Consider the following 18,014-nt stretch of genomic DNA (forward strand, 5'->3'; position numbering starts at 1 on the left):
TAGCCAATATCCAGCTTGCTGTGCCTGCCATCGCAATACAAATAACAAATAAGTATGGCAGAAAGAGTATAGGAAGAGATTCTTTAACACTGAGTGATTCCTCCAAAACTCATTATTTTAATAATGAACACAGCCCATCCATGACAGGCACAAGACTGAGTTTTTATGCAAATAGATTCATCAGTTCTGGAACAGCTCTAGCACTGAAAATCAAATTAACAATATCTATCATGAGACATAATACAATTGCAGCAGAAAAAGAGGAGGTGTTACCTCTTTTAATAGATGAGAAGGTTAGAAATATAGTTTATGGTTGACAATATCCTTCTATAAGCAAGAACAGTTGCAATATGGTAAGCAACACCATAGCAACAGTTGCTATTGTTTAGGTATAGATGTTAAAGTTTGAGTACAAGTAGTACTAGATGAATGTGAAAAATAATACATTGAATAATTTAAGAAATAGCAATATTGTACATCTAACACTATTCACCATTGATTAAGCTTTAAAATTGTGTGAACAGAGACACTGAAACATTACATTTATCCTCCTGAAGACGCATCAGCTGCAAAAACTATGAATCCTAAAAACATTGCAGTGAATCAATTTAATTATATGCAAAGCTAAAAAGTAAGTTTAACTCTTTAAAAGTTGTTTCTCAGGACCTACCTGTTAGCAAGAGAAAGTCTGAACAGCTCCACTATGGTGAATAGGGATGTGAGAGGCAAACCTTTGGCCAGCTCATCTTGGGGATTTGTTTTACTTGGGTAAAACAACTGCAGTTAAACAAATAGCATGACTTCTAGTTAGGAAAGGGTAATAATATCTAATTTTATTCTGACTTGACATTTATACAAATACAGCAAGCCACATAGTTACAACACAAAAAAAAAAGGGATGTCCTGCCTTTTTGGAAGACTTTCACAGATGGATGTACGGAGGCCTTTACCTTATAGTGCAGTTCTACCAGCATCAACTGGTATCCATTTATTTCTTAATTTTTTTTTCTTTTATCCCTCACCTTCTAGCTGCATGTTTGACTGAAGCCATTCTAACATTGGGGGGAGGAAGGTGGAGCAAGAAGAAAAGAAAGCACCTTTTTTTCTCTCAGCCACTGAGGAGTTCATATTCAAACTACATTTGTGGGATGACTAATGTCAAAGCAGAAGGCACCATGCCAAGGCTAGAAGAGGATGAAACTGTTCAGCCCCAGTGCAGCCCAGGAAGCCTAATATGCTTCATCTTTGCATACCCTTTAGGAAAATGAGTTCAACTGCCATATCCTAGTGTTACAAAAATCATCCTTCTGTGTATAATCTAATGCCTCATAAGCTGACATAACCCTTTAGGAAACCACATTACCTATCCCTCTGCTTCCTTTTTGTCTTTCATGTGGATGAAGATAAAGCTTCTCCCCTATAGCACTGGTGAGAGAATGCATATTTAAATGCCCAAAGTTACTCGTTTCCCTGTATTTTAAATCTTTTATTTGGTACCACTTTTCGGGGAGGGAGTGAGGCAGGGAGGGAGGGGAACAAAAAGAAATCTAAGGAAACAGAAACATATTCACTCAAACTATAGGAGGAAGATGCAATTTTTTTGTTTTCTGACAGGATCTGAAGCCATGTCTCCTCAACAATGACCTAGCTACAATGTTGTAAGATATTCTAGAGAGGTTTGTTCACAGTCTCTCCCACTGATTCTGTTCCATCTTGCATGGACTATTTAAATATTCATTAAGCCAGTGAGAAGGAAAATTACTCAGTATTAAAGCACTTTCCTGAGCACTTTCCTGGAAGGTGACAATCTTGGCTCAAGTCCTTGTTTTGATTCAGATTAGAATTAAGAATCAAGATCTCTCTTTTCTCAGGGATGTACTCTAACCAAGTTAAATTGGGTTTTATTGTCTTGGAGAATGTTTAGCATTTATAGTGACAGAGAGTCAGGGGAAAATGTTGTACATACAATACAGGATAACATGGTAGTTGAGCCATCCTGAAAGTTGCAAATTTAAATCTCCAGAGAACATGTCATGAAAAGGACAATTTCCTCAGCTAGAGGGCATGCAGCCACAGCGCAACCAGTCTTCCCTCTATCGCATTTTCAGTTTTGCAATTATACCCACACATGCTGCTTTGAGCCTTATGTCAGAGTTCAGCCCTATAGCAGAAAGCAATAAGTATTTTTTTGATGGCAATTAAAAAAAAAGGCCAGATTGTTATGCTGCAACTTGAGTGTCCAAGATTTCACAAGACAACAGGCTTAAATTTTATTTTATTTTATTTTATTTTATTATTTTATTTTATTTCACAGCACTAGGATTTCTGAGGAAATGAGTGTCAGAAGCAGTCCAAAGAAAAGATCTCATTTCACTTCAAGGCCTATCAAGTGGAAAGATGGTTAATAATTCTGTTTATGCTAATCTGTGGTAAATGTTAATACAGTACTGGTGTTAAAAGCTGACTCTGCCATCAGCAACTTTAATGGCAAAACCAAAGACATCACTGCAGGACACATATGTTAGTCAGAGGCCATGGAAGGATAAAAGAGAAGATTACTTGCCATAGCTACCATATCTCTGGAAGCTAAAAGAAGACTTTGGAAAAAAACACAGCATTTCAGCTCACAGAAGAAATGAGATCTGTTTTTTCTTAAGTATCTTCCTTCAGGGAAAATACAAAATTAGAAGGATATCTTGAAAAATAATGCACTATTTTAGATGATGATATCCTGAAACATCAATTATTTCCTTTACTTAAGTTGCAACTAGTATGATCTTTTGCTATTTTAAATGTCTGATAATCCTGACTGAAAAGTTATTTAAGATCTCTCAGAAATTATACAAAAAAATCAAGCAAAAAAACCAACATTCTCCCCCTCAAAAAAAAAAAGCCTCAAAAAGACAAAAACTCAAAAAGACAAAAAAAAATTAGTCTTTGAAACACTATTTATCTGGAGGAACAGTAAGTCACATTTCATAGCATTCATCCAGGTTACAGCAGAAGACCTGAGGGTAAGAATCTTAGCATTCTTCCCGTTGCCTCAGTTCATAAACCTGGAAGGCAAGAAGTCAGCTGATGTCAGCAGGGAGACACTGCAGTCCCAGCCTGTACACAGACAGAAGAAGGAAAATGAGGTCAGTTATGCAGAAAACATCAACACCACCAGGTCTGCACTGCCCTTGGGGGACTCTGCTGTTGCACAAACTCAAAGGTACCCAGACACCCCAGCCTCCCCTCTGGACTGCCATTTCACTGAACTCCCACCCTCCACCTCGAACACCACAACATATTCTGAGCCCTGCAAAACCTTCTAGGAGATCCCTGACTTGAGGTTTCTGCTTAAGACTAAGCTTATTGTCAAGATCCTGGCTGCTCCAGAGTCTTGACAACAAGAATCAAGAGAAGGGACAGCAATTAGACTGGTTTCTGAACCTGTGTATATGTAAAAGAACTTTATTTTTCACTGGTATAGAAAGCTTTTCTTTCTTAGGTGTTTTGTTCTGGTTTTTTTGGTTTTTTTCTTGGTGATCTTAACCTGATGGTAATTTTTAGGATTTTTGCTTGTATTTGCAAGAAAACAAATGCATTTTCATGTCATACTTTTTAAGATTTTTTTTTTATTTGTTTAAGAATTGCATCTCTGAATGCAAGATTTGAATTTGCTCTCATATATTTCTGTTGAAAAGAAAGTGTATTGAGACCTCTCTGTAAACTATATTTAACATATCAAGGACATATGATAAAAGATTCATTATTCAAAATAAGAGCTTATTCCCATCAGCTGTAAGTCCAGAAACAGCAGATCTGATGAACTTGTCCTTCAATCCACTGCATGTGAGCAATAATATACACCCATGGACATACAGATTCTACATTGCCCAGGCAAAGCCCCTGGAATGCAGACAGCACACTGGCACAGCAGAGTTCCAGTCCCTACACTAAGTGTAAGATGTATGCCTTAAATGGCTATGCTTGCCCACATGAGTCACTTAGATTTTTATTTTTTTTATGCATAAAAAAATAATTTTGTCATCAGCAGACAGAGCCTGCAGCAAATGAGCATTACAGCAATTTTAGACTTTCTTGCTGACAGGAGCTCTCTGTTGAAACCTTCTGAACTCTGTTAATGAGTTGGAAAAGGATGCATTGCACTTCCATTACTCCAACATTTTACCACTGAGGTTCTAGAGAGGTTGGATCTTACTGAGGGTTCAAAAGTGTCCAGCTGCCAGCTGGAACCCTGCTAAATGCACATCATCAGAGCAAAGTTTTATAAAACTTGCCTTAGAATATGAATGTGTTGCAGTGTGTTCCAAACATAAATTAAATTCAAGGCAATTTTAAATAATTCATCTAAATAGGAAAATAACATCCAGTTTTAGAACTTCTCATCTTGCTTAGGAAAATAAATTCAGGAGAAAAGGACATCTTTCTGGCAATGTAAACAATTGCTAGACAATGTATAGCAAGTTTAAACTTTCGGTATTCTCTTCATAAAGTAAGCTGAATGTTAGTGATTTAATTAAGGCTGAGTATTAGTTTAAAAAAGAGCCCTGGCAACCACATCTACAGTGACAGGTCATGAAGATCCAAACTGATCATATTCAAGAACAGAATGTAGTTTCTGTAGTATACTGAAGTCACCTTAGAAGCTAGCGACCAGATAGAGAACTCACAAAAAATGTCAAGTTTGGCAGGAGTGTCAAAACTTACCCGTTTGTTTTATTCTGTAGCTTACACAGCTAGCAGTTCTAAAGTTCCATGCTATCTACAGGTTTTTGAAGATATATTCCATTACCTACACAAAATAGATTTTTGTAAACATTTAAACACTATTCTCACTATTTATAAGTACAAACATAAACCATAATATATTTATCTGTATGTACCCACACAATTAAAAATAGAGATTTGACCTTAGTTTTATCAAAACACTAATAACTAAATGGCATGTGGATATGCAGAGATAAATGGGATGAGATTAATAAAATTATTTCTTTATTTCTTTATAATAGAGGGGTTTCAGTAACCAAAGCATGTAAGCAGGTTTTAAAGAATGGTTTAAAAACTCCAGATATGGACTTGACAATTAATTGATGAGAACATGGCATGCCATTATGTCCACTCTCATGAGCCCAGGAAGAAGCAGCAGCCATAGCAGCGCCACATTCAAACTCCATTGGCCATGGAGTCATGGCACCACAGCTCCAGCAGCTCCAGCCTCCAGGGTATTTGTGGGGACACATGGAACTGATCTGTGTAGCATCTGAAGGTGTGTAAAGAGTGGATTCTGCAACTGATTCTTCCTTTATCCGTCAGAGCTTAAAAATGCTCTCTACCGAACAGAGCAAGGTTGAAGGGCTTCTCTCTGGATCATAGAATCATAGGATAGTTTGGGTCAGAAAGGACCTTAAGGATCAGCCCTCTTGGCACAGGCAGGGACACCTTCCACTAGACCAGGTTGCTCAGCACCCCATCCAACCTGGTCTTGACCACTTCCAGGGATGGGGAAGCCACAGTTTCTCAGGGCAGCCTGTGCCAGTGCCTTATCATCTTCACAGTAAAGAATTTCTTCCTAACATCTCATCTAAACCTACCCTCTTTCCACTTCCTATTCAGTGTCCTATCACTACATGCTCATGTAAAAATCCCTCTCCGGATTTCTTTTAGCCCTCTTCAGGTCCTGGAAGGCTTCTATAAGGTCTCCCTGGAGTGTTTTCTTCTCCAGGCTGAGCACCCCAACTTTCTCAGCCCTCTGGTCATCTTCATGGCCCTCCTCTGGACTCTCTTCAACAGAGAGAGTTGGGGACCCAGAACTGGAAGCAGCACTGCTGGTGAGGTCTCACTGGAGAGGATTAGAGTGGCAGAATCCCCTCCTCCAGCCTGCTGGTCACACTCCTATGGATGCAGCCCAGGATGCAGCTGGCTTTCCAAACTACAAGTGCACATTGCTGGGTCATGTTGAGCTCATGTTGATAACTTATTTCTTATTAACCAGTTATATAGTTTATAGGTAAATGCTTCATCTCATTTGGACTTTAGTAATTTTTACTGTCATTACAATCTAGTCACTAAAGCCAAGCTTGCCCAGCAGCTAACATCAGCAGTAGTCATGGCAGCACTGCACTTCCATTCAGGAAGAGAGCCCAAGTCACAGTTCAAGATACCAAGCAGAACAGTGCAAAGATGCTTGAATTACTAATGCTTAGGACTTGCCTGCTCTACAAGGAAAAAGAAACCAAACATGTATTTGGCTCCATTGTCAAGTAATCATAACCAAAGAACAGATATCAACTGTCTAAACTTGTTTCTGAAATGGAAATTCAGAAGATTTTTTATGTATCTCTCTATTAATATCTGCATTAGCTGCTAGATAGCTCCTGATGCTACAAAAATAAAGGGTCTCAGAAAAATGAGACTACTTTTTCCATGGTTTCAGCTGCATCAGCATCATAGTCTTTGTATTTTCACATTTTCATATACAAGGTTAGGAAACAATTTGACATTATACTGGAATATATAAAAAATATACAGTGAGCAAAACACTTGAAATAATCCCTTCTCTCTGATCATCACTAGTAAGGACTCAGATCTCTCCAGTTTCAGGCATTGTCCTTCAAGAAAGTTGTGGACCAGCTGAGCAGAATCCGTAGGAGAGCAGTGAAGAAATCAGGAAATCATGATCTATAAAGAAAGGTTGAAGGGTCATTTAAATTAAAGCATATCAAAGAGCACTGTAACATTGTTCAAATACATAAAAGGCTGCTGAAAGGAGAAATAAAATAATTGATCATGCCAGTGGTGGGTTGTGGAAGAAGTAATTGATTTGAATTAGCATGAAGAATTATATTAAATTCCAGCAAAAAAACCCTGATGTTATGCATAGTATAACACTGGAATTAACCTGGAGAAACTATTGGGGCTCTGGCACTGGAGATTCTTGAAAACTTCTTAAACAAATGTCTGACAAGAATGACCAAAACCCAGTCATCCTTGTCATGGAGCAGAAGTGCCCACTGAGAGTCTCATGAGCTCCTTGATGGTCCTATGCTGTGGTGCCCATATGGATTAGAGTGTTCCTCCACACAGCAATTTTGTGAGGAAGTGCAACCTTAGCTGTCATGTTAGGATTCATTGTAATTGTTGTATGCAATTGATGCAATACTATCTCTGCTGGAAGACAAAGCCTGAAAACAACTTTGCATCTTCTCTGTGTTGAAAAAATTCTCTGATCATGATCAATAGGAAAGAACCATAATATTTCATCTGCTTATCTATTTTATATTTTAGAGTTTGTGATTCATCTCAGCTCACTTTTGACATCTAAAAGTTAGATAACCACCCTAAGCCTCCTTCTTTAAGATGCAAGACATCTCTTCAGGTGAATTCATCCTATTCTTACTGCCTAAATTAAATATGGTGCTTTGCTTATTGTCTATCTCTGTCTTGGCAGCACAGGGATTTTCATCAACTAAACAACTATTTCTATGGATTTCCAAGATAAGCCTTGAAGCAACTGAAGAGATTTTGTAAAGAACAAATAGAAATCCAAATGTGGGAATGTCAACTGCATCTCAATTCATATCACACTACTCATTAAATAGCACCAGTGTAAATGATCAAATCTGCTTTAGGGGTCATGCTGGGAGGGTGCTGCTTCTTCTGTATATCTCGTTATATTTGCAATGTTTTACAACTTGACAGGGATTGTTTGAAGTAGGTTGTGATGTTATGAGTCAGTACATTCAAATCAGATGGGCTGTTAAAAGAGGAGCTTCCAGAAGGCAGATGTGCGAAACAGTATCTCCCTAAAACCAATATATGATTACTTTGTCAGCCTAACCCTCCAGCTATATCACTCCATTGACCTCTGCAGCATGGGGTACTTCAGTGTGCCTTCTACTAGAGAACATACCTGATTTTAACAAGGTTGACAAAGTCCTTTGAATTGCTATCAGTATCTCACAACAAAATTAAACCTATGTACATTTGAACTCAAATATTAATTTAAACAAAAGAAAAGCTCTAAGTGGTAGCCCTTCTGGATTCTGGGACATCTTAGGCCTGACATCAATAAAGAGATTTCTAATTAGTGTCTATCAATAACGAAGATATTTATATTTGTTAGAGTTTTACTGTAGCACTGTAATATTAGTAGCCTTACTTTAATTGCAACCTCACTTTGAAGCTGAAAACGTAATTTTAAAAAACAAATTAGTTCAAGTTATATTTTGTGTTGTGGATATTATTAAACCAAATTTCATTGTGTGAGAATGTGGGCACACACACAAATCAGTCTTTTATAAGTTATAACTGATATAATATACAGTATGCAATTAACATAATTACTTTCCCTAGGGCATCAAAAAATAAAACATATTTCTCAATTTTTCATACTGCTTTGGAAAGCTATCATAAGTACTGTTAAATAAAATTTAGTTTTGGTTTGGAAGCTGTAATATCTTTTACTATATGAGCTCTAAATTAATTCCAAAATCAAAACACATCCCAGCAGAGACCTGCAGCCCATAGGCAAAGATCTGCTCAGTGCCTGATATATTAATTAACAACATTTTAAGAGTGGCCCTGACACTGAACATGTTATCTGAAGGTCCCACACAACATAAAGGTAGAACGGATTAAAACAGATAATTTCACCATTTGAAAGGGTCAGTGGAAGCAATTTGGTTGCTGTCAGCTCAGAAGGTGTTCCAGTAATGTATATATCCTCAAAAAAAATATTTCTTTCCTTCACAAAGTCTGAAGATATTCAAAACCACACAGGACAAGAGACTTAACAATCCACTCATTTTAACCCTCCAAGGGCACACTGGATGAGCTCTCGATGTGCCTTCCTACCCCAGCCATTTGGTCCTTCTGACATTCTGTGGACAGGGGAACCAAGAGAACACAGACTGCAATGTAGTAATGTGTGCAAAGCTTTCTTTTTTCTGGAAAGTTCACTTTACTTTGAAAAAAGGTCATTCTTTAGCTTAGCTATCCAGTAGATAGCCCCAAATCTCATGTTTGCAGATAAACTAGCTGTCCCAGAGGGGACTAAATCACAAAGAACAAAACCCAACACATCTCACAAAATGCTCATAACACTATAAGAGGAATACATATACCTGAGAAAAATGAAAGTCGTGTTCTCTTCCAGTTATATTACCTGAAAAACTGGCATTTATTATAGCCTAAACATTCAAGACCCCTCTAAAATAGGTGAGATTAAAACATCTGTAGAGGGTGATAATTTTACCAACTTAAAAAGACCTTAGGAGACTGGTGACTTGTTAAACCTGGGCACTTAATTTTTAGATAGCAAAGGTTAGGAGAAAGAAATGTCATTGAGAGAGAAAGTCACATAGAGAAAAATAATCTTAAGTGAATGCTAGAAACGTGGTGTTAGTTAGAGAGAAACCAGTCAAAAACATATCTTACAACAGATTTTTATGTGTTGAAACCTCCACACAGATTTATCATCTGTCTTTATAACTATTTAGACTTGAGTAATTGCACTGCAACAGGCGTTTTTTAATTGAGACTAAGTCCCTGCTTTGAGAATTGCACAGCACTAATTCCCAAGGACAATATTTTTGCAGTGTTGGGTATGAATTTTCCCCATCCTATTGTTTGAACACTTCTGTTTCTGTTCTCATTTGTTCAGAGCAACAGCACAGCCTGCATGCTCCAAGCAGACCTGGGCAGACACACACAAGCACGTGCCATTCACCAGGAAGGCTTTAGAGAGATCAAGTAGGATTTGCTGTGAGAGCATCTCTCCAGCACACACCACTCTCTAACACTTCACAAGGTACAGTACCTTCCCTGCATGTTCAGTAATTTCCTCTGAACAGATCCAGACAGCATTATGAAATGCATTGCTCTCCCTATCTCTTTGTCCTCCCATCTAGCATTTCTTTTAAATGAATGTCCCTTTCCTCTCTCTTCCTGTCATTCTTTCCAGGTGGAAAGGCAGGTCCTTCTGCCATTGCCAGCCTGCAGATTACCCTTGAGACAAGAGAAAACCTATGAAACCCAAAGACCTTCTCTGAGGAGAGACAGCAACACTACTAAGTCTGAATCATCATTCACAATTGTGGGAAACAGGGAAGAATTTACATGCATTTGGTTATGATATTTCTGCAAATTACTGCCATGTTTGTAACCAGCGTGTAAGTATCAAAATTAAAAATGTATTTCTTGCCTCCATCATTTTCATGTGCTGTTCACTGGAGCAGTGCTTCTAGCCCCAAAGGCTGCAGTTTGAGGAGAGCACTGGTGAAAAGGGATGCAACACCTGTGTTTGTGGTGCACAGGGGACCTCAAGAAAAGCACACTAAAATCTCTGAAGCAGTTTTCAATACAAAAGAAGACATGGAGGTGTCAGCACTTTCATACCTTTTCCTGAGATAAGGCTTGAGAAGTTTTAAGCACACTGGTTAGAGGTAATTATCTGGATCTCCAGTGCCTACCTCTACTTCCCTTGAGTGCTACATTGATTTTAAGGGGCATTGTAAAGGATTAAAATTTCTATGTGTCAAGAGTACAACCTGACCCTGCTGAGCTGCAGTAACTAGCAATTATGGAACACAACACATTCAATGGACAAGCAACAGAAATGTAAGAGAAAGATTAGTCTGGATGATAAAATTCAACATTCAAATCATGCTCCAGGGAGCTCCGTGGGTCATAGTCTAATAAAATGGGAAAAGTCAACTTCACCTTTTTTTTTGGTCATGCTTTGCAGATGCCTCACAGCAGGAATGGAGAGCAAAGACTCTGGTTCCTATTAGAAACCAATCCTAAATGCAGTCTTGTAGCTGGCACCCAGCAGTTATTGGGCTACATGTCAGCTGCAGCAGCTGGGCAGGAACTGGAGCAAAAGACAATAAAGGATTGATGGAGAAGGAGGGTAGTTTTCTGTCATCCACCACTGTAAGAGACACAGCCTTTTTCTGATGGAAATCATCAAAACTGAACAAAACCTCCCTCAGACCCCAGGCTTTTTTCCAGAGGATGTGCAGGCAAGGAATCTAGTTGCACACCCAGTTGGGCACCTAATAATCTATAAGTGAATTTCATGCACAATAAGTTTTGATTAGGATTTCAGCAGATGTGCACAGTGTAGTAGCATTCAGAACAGATACAACAAAGGGGGAAAAGGAAAAGGGACTGCTTAGAAAGGGCAGAGCCAGTGCTGATTTTTCTCGTGACTCCTGCACAGCTTGTCTTGAATAGGAACCTGTGAACTCACAGTTATCTCCCCAACAATGGGGGCTTTCAGGCATGGGAAAGAGTAGGGAAGGAGGGACAGAGTCAAACTGGAATTGTACTGCGGATTTCTTCTTTCACTGTGGCACAGTGAAAATTGTTCCAGAGAGAAAATGGTGAGGATGAAAAATGGAAAGTCATTCCATGCAGGATTTCTGAGCTTGTGAAACTTCTGTCAGTTCTACTTCATTCACAAAGTGAAACGAATCACCATGGCAAAAATGAAATTAAACCTTATCAGAGTATAATTCTGCCATGCACCATGAGTCAGTGTCCATTACACATGGCACTCCCTCTGATGGCAAATGGATTCAACAGGACTGACTGTCTCACAGAATGAGTTTCCCGCTGCCCAGCAAATTCACTGCTGTATCACTGCAGATCAGGTGGGCTCTCCGGAGGGTCGAACTGCTTCCCCTTGCTGCACAAAACACAATTAACTGTTCATGCCACTGAAAACTTTCACCCATTACTTCCATCTCAGAGTTTCCATTTTCTCAGAAGTGACCATGTTTTCCTTTGGTGTAAAATTTTTCTTTCAATATCTGACCAAATGCAAGTACAAAGATCAGGGCAATTGGGAAAACGTTTTCAAATGAAAGATACCTTTAAAATGAATATGCTGTTGAAAAACCTTTTTTTTCTTTTTTTTTTGTGAAACAAAGCTGTTCAAGACAAGGCATTCCAAGTAGCACTTTTAATCTGATTGCTCTTCCAAGTATCTGTAAATATGCTTGTCCTGAACAGCCCTCTTGCAATGCTGCTGGACTGCACAATATGACATCTACAATTTCTAATAGGTCAGCCAGTTGTTTTTTTTAATTCATTTACATAATGTTTTTGCCACCACTTGTATTTTTGCATACAAATAAGCAGAGAAAATACACTAATGAGCCCTAGTTCTGGATTATATGCTCAAAATATAACAAGCCCCATCCACAATTTTTCCATCCTGTATTTTCTTTATATAAGCATTCAAATAACATACACACAGATCACAATTACTTAATTGCTCATAACAAAGTTGAAGTGTATATTTTGCAATTAGTCTTGCATTGTAAGAATATAATTAAAAGCCAAGTTGATTTGCAATTGTGAGTGAAAAATTGATGTCATGAATTTTATATTGCAATTCGATTTAGAAGAAATCATTGTAAAGTCCTACTTCTAAACAATAGAGGACATATTTAAAATATTGTTGAGTATAACTTGTGTCTATTTGCCATTGACCACTGTACTTTGTAAAAGAGTCACATTTTAAGGATTTTTAATTTCTTTTTTTTCTCAAGTAACAAAATTGGTTATGTTACGTATTATAATGAGTTAAATATTTTATCACCCTTTAATTTTTAAATATGTACAGTTTATTTTAAAATATCATTCACTCTCCGTTGGCATAATCTTTCTACCTTATATTTGCCTGCCAGTTATTCATTAGCATAGTCAAAATACCCAGGTATATTTAAGTGATTTGGAGTATTTAGTGATTTGGAGAACATTGCAATTTTCTGCACCTACCTGAAGGCATTTAAAATAGATGTGACTATTAGCAGTCACAAAATTCAGTCATCTGGAGCATGCTCGTGGTTAGGAATACAAAGCCAAGAGTCGCTTTGCAAATTTAGAAAAAATCACCATATTGGCTACTTCATGTTCATGCAAAGTCCAATTTGATGGACACCATAGATTAGAAAGAGGAATCTGGAATACAAAGGGTTGGACTTCTAGATTATAATGAAAATCAAATGTATACCCAAAAGACTTCAGCTCACTCTCCATCCATTATTTAGTGTTTTGCTCTAGTCCTGCAACATCAATTTGGCTTCATATAGAAAAGATTGTTAACATCACCCAAGTTTTTATTCAGAATGAGATCTAGATCTCAAAATTGAGGCTCAGAAAATCCAGGTGTAATCTGTTTTAGCACAGAAGTCTCTTGTTGCCTTCTGGCAGGAGCACTTATAATGCTAAATCTATATTGTGTAGTCCAGCCTACATAGGTAAGGTTATAAGACTCTGACTAATTTCATGAAACACTAAACTCACACATGTTCCCAACTGAAATGTAGCATGGGGTCAAGCCAACTCCTTAAGGTGTTGAGCCACATTGCAGATGCTCCCCAATTGCTATGTGGAATCAGAAAAAATTGATGGCATTAAAATTAGAAAAAAACTAGGTTGAGGAAGAGGAAGACAGAAGGAAAACAGGCCTTTTGTGAAATTTGTATCTCATTGTCGACACTGGAGGGTGTACCACTATGATGGGTAATGCACAACGTGATCACATTAATTCTAATTTTTACTTTCATAATCTCTGTACTCTTTGATGAATTTTTACGCAGCTGAGCTTTACTATTATGAATATTTCTCAGAAAATAACACAATAATATTTAATTTATGGTTCTTGAGGTAGACATTCTAGTCTGTTATGAAAAGGGAAACAATAATTCCACCTTTGCTGTAAAATACAAAGAACACTTAACCACAGTAAAACAACATCAGATTTCAAGTGATGAATAAAAAAGATGCCTAATAAGTTGATAAATGCTTTTGAGCCATGAATTCCTTTTGAGCAATGAATATTTTTGAAGTGCTGCAATCCATTCAAAAATCTACTTACAAACATGAATAAGCAAAACTTAAATATGTTCTTCAATAGAAATAATTTCTGAGCTCTCACAGTAACCATTTCAACACATAATAGGCAATCACACTTTTAATGCCAGTTGTTCTCCTTAAGTGTGCTGCTAATCGAGTTTCTATCATGCTGAGCATGGTGAGCATAAGCTTATAGCACACTTTCCATATGTCCTGAGAATGGGACCTTGCCTATTTTCATAAATGGGGTAAAGCCTATACATTTTGTCAAAAGTCAGAGGATTTAGTCTCATTTGTTCTTTATTCAAATAATGTCCTCCTTCAAAAGCAATCTTAGGAACTATTTTGGTACCATACACAGAGGTAATATTCAGCATGGCTAAAGATGGTAAAACACACTTTCAAATTCTAGTCATGTTTTAATGAAAATGGCAAGGAATGTTATATTTTAACCACTTCTGCTGAGTTAGTTGAATTACAATGACTAAAGGGTTTTAGATATTAATCTAAGTTCAGTTTTATCTGGTAATAATGTGGTGATTGGGACAATGAAGAATGTGCTAGAAAGTTTGCTAAAAAATTTAGAAATATTTCTTGAATGAATATTAAAAAATTGTTGTTTCATTCAAATCCATTTCAGCATCCTTGGCAAAAATATGACAGTATTCTTACAACATTGTAATTTTCTTACTTATATGATTTCTGCTTCTGTTTAACTGGCCCACCATAGGCAAGATAAACCAAAAAAGGTAAAAACGTTCAAACTTAAAATTTGGGGTTAACTTATTTTCATTAAGCGTAAAAAGCAAGTTATATTTATTTAAATTTTTTGAAAGCTTGTGCATTGTATCTCACAAAAAAACCTAGCTTTCTCTAGCTTTCCTCGCTAGAGAAAAATTTCTAAAATACTGACCAATAACATGTCAACCCTCACGGTTCATCTTGTCTTCAGTCCATGTTTATATATGTTTGGTATTTACATCATAAAACTATCAGAAATATTCTGAGAACTTACACTTAATGACAGAAAGATTAGAAGTCTTGTCTTCTCATTTAGATTAAAGTTTAGGGATGGGGCAGGGGGTTGGAAGCAGATAATCTTTAAGGTCCCTTCCAACCCAAACCATTCTATGGTTCTATGAATATACAAGCAGAAACAAATAATTTTACTGAATTTTTCTGATGGTTGTTGAATTTAATTTATGTCAGTAAATGTACATTAAGCACCTTCAAAACACAGTGAAACACATTTGTGTAGAGGGTTGGAGAGATAATTATACATTTTAAACACAAACTGCCAACACAGCGATAATTGCTTGCCTTCTCAGCTTTCCAGTCAGTGGTGGTGAGAATATATATTTACCAAATAGTGGTATGTTACCTGGGGTTTTCATTGGTTAATGCAGTGCTTGGGGACATTTCTGGGTACTTTCTTGTCCTTAGTTCATATCCTAAGGTTCTTAATAATAATCTGTGGCAATCTTTTCAAAATATGTATATGCTTTTGTAGATTGAGGGTGGAGGTTTGATGCCAAAAGACAAAGGGTTCTCCTTGGCATTTACATTAAAAATGAGACTCACAGTTTATTCTAATTATACAGTTTATCAAAAGCTCTAGTTCCACTTGTTAAAACCTGGCTTTATTTTCACATTGATGTCCCTCATCTCTGTTGCTGAATACAGCTTGCTTTTTTCACAAATGTAAATTCCAAATTAGGGTGTACGGTCTTATCTGCACAAGGGAAATTAACATTCAGCACAGTTTTCCAGGTTTTTTCGGAAGCTAGCAAAATCCCTACTGAGTTGCGTAGGCTAAAGTGGCATATTTAGCCAATCAAAGGGAAGTATAAAAGGCCGAACACACCAACGCACTCTGATTCTTTCTGGAACAAGAGATTAATATTATATGCAACATTTTTGTCAATGCATATTTAGAAGAAAAAGTTTTTTGTCTTGTATTTTAAAATGTGAGTTGTATTCTGTGTCCTAAAAGTATGCCAAGACTGAATTTGTCAAGTGAGTTTCTTAGAGGTTCAGGTGTGAGTAGAGGGGGTGAAGTTCAGTTTTGCTGAATGTTACCTTGTGGCATTTTATTCTAAGACACTCAGAAAGCTGGTGCAACCCTGGGCCTTTGGGACATTTGCAAGTTACTGGAGTTGTAGGTACAAGAGTTTGGGTAGTTAAATTCAGGCCAAAGTGTCCCAGGAGTTTAAACTGTGGTACATGAAAAATCAGTTTTGAAGCCAAGAGTCAGTAGACCCTCATGTAACAAAAACCACAATAATTATTCTAGGTCTTGTAGCTATTGCCATGCTAGTGGATCCACATTCGCAATGTCCACCTCTTGTTTCTTGTTCAGAATTGCCTCTGGCACAAACTGTCAGGTTCCTCAGAATGTATGAACATTTCTCATTTGTTCTGGCTTCATGTTTGTCCCAAAATGACCCTGTTTGGACCTACAGGCTACAGCTAGTAAACTGGATGTTTCACCCAAACCATTCTTCACAATGAAATGGTGCTTGACCTGATAACTCCCAGACTATGTGAGAAGTTGTTTGGGGAGTGCCTAGGTAGTGAGCCCAAAAGCATGTCTAAGCCCTGTTGCAGCATGTGTAATCCTATCCAGTGCCTGGGAATTCTTGACTTAGGTACCATTCAATTTACTGGTACACTGAGTTGGACACAGTTTCTGAAGGAATTTATGATATTTGCCATCTAGGCAACTCATCTGCAGCTGGCCAAGCATATTTGGCCTTTCTGATCTGTAAGAAAGAGTCATATGGGCATCTTTTTTGGTTTGGTCCCATTTTCAAAATGCATTAGAGGAGAATATCAGCTCCAAATCCTACTTTGAGAACCCCGAGTCAGCAGAACAACAGGAATAGAGGACTTCTTGCTGAGTTTTATGTGGTCTGGAAGGATTTTTGCTGAGAAAAGACAGCCTGGGTGTTCATGGTGAGCATGCTTAGGTTAGGCAGTTGAGCAAGCTGCATGGAGAGCCTCTGACACCACATTTTCCATGGAAAGGAAAGGGAAATCTACCCCCTCGACTGCTGAATACACCAGCAGAACTCCTTGGGAGTCTGCCCTACACAAGGACATTTTCCAATTGTCTTTTGTTCCACAGACCTCAGGGAATCATACTCTGGTGTGCTCATGGGAAAAGGAGCACTGATCATGACACAACCTTTGGTACAGAGCACCACAGATGGGCTTTTGTGTCTCAAAGTTTTATGCTCACAACCAGCTGCTGCCAGCCTGGATGATGCTTCTGGTGACTTTCTGCCAGAATCTCACAGCACAAAAACACCATGGTAAGTAAGTATGGCTGGTCCACAGCCATGATCCATCTGCCACGGCTTTTGCAGAAATACAGCCAATTCATTTCAGGCCTGAAATGAGCACGGATACCAGCGAGTGCCAGGAAAGTACTTGGAATTGCTTTCCTCCCTTTTCTGCGATGCATGGACTTATCCAAAAACGAAAGATGGCCTCAAAACTGCCCTCCTGCTTCTGGCCACACTGCCCCTACATCTTGCAGCAAGAGGTAGCGAGTTCCACACAGTAGCTGAACAAGCCATGGGTTCTGTGGCAACAAGTAGCACAAACAGGCTGGGACCAGCATGGGCACCTGGACAGCTGAGAAGCTTGAGCTTGCTTCAGTCAAACTGTAACATTGCTGGAATTAAATGAAATCATAGGCACACATAAAAAATGGTAAATATAGGTATGGCTTTGCAATCACAGCATAGGTGGCAAGTTCTACCTCCAATAAGGTGATGATTCACAACAGAAGCTAGTACAGTAGTAGGACGCAGGAAAATTAATTTTCAATATAGCAAAAAGCTATGATTTCTGAAGAAACTGGGTGTAAAACAAAAACTGATTAGTAGCTTGGAAAGAGTGAGTAATCAAACTGCCTGAAAATAAAACTGAACTGAGACTTCAGAAGTGCAGAAATGTTGGCATCACTGAGAATCTGCAGAATAGCTAAGAAGAGGAAAATGTGTTTTAAATAAGCAAGGCAGACCAAATCATTTGGAAATCAGGCAAGGCAGACCAAAATCATTTGGAAATCATGCCAGCAGCTGCTTCATAACTTACATATTAAGTCAGGGAGAGCTGTTAGAAGAAGCTTT

General features: G+C 38.0%; 1 long non-coding RNA gene across 1 annotated transcript in view; it reads right to left on the reverse strand.

Annotated features, from left to right (window-relative positions):
- Window positions 1-2,762: 2,762 nt before the first annotated feature.
- The window catches only part of LOC146440104 (uncharacterized), a 73,009-nt gene continuing 57,757 nt past the window's right edge, over window positions 2,763-18,014 (reverse strand). Inside the window, exon 3 of the long non-coding RNA XR_014851356.1 lies at window positions 2,763-3,108. This is a non-coding gene — a long non-coding RNA (uncharacterized LOC146440104). The remainder of the gene's footprint in view (window positions 3,109-18,014) is intronic.

The sequence above is a fragment of the Lichenostomus cassidix genome, chromosome 3 (genome assembly GCF_008360975.1).
Source record: "Lichenostomus cassidix isolate B80296 chromosome 3, HeHo_3.0, whole genome shotgun sequence".
Lineage (NCBI taxonomy): Eukaryota > Metazoa > Chordata > Aves > Passeriformes > Meliphagidae > Lichenostomus > Lichenostomus cassidix.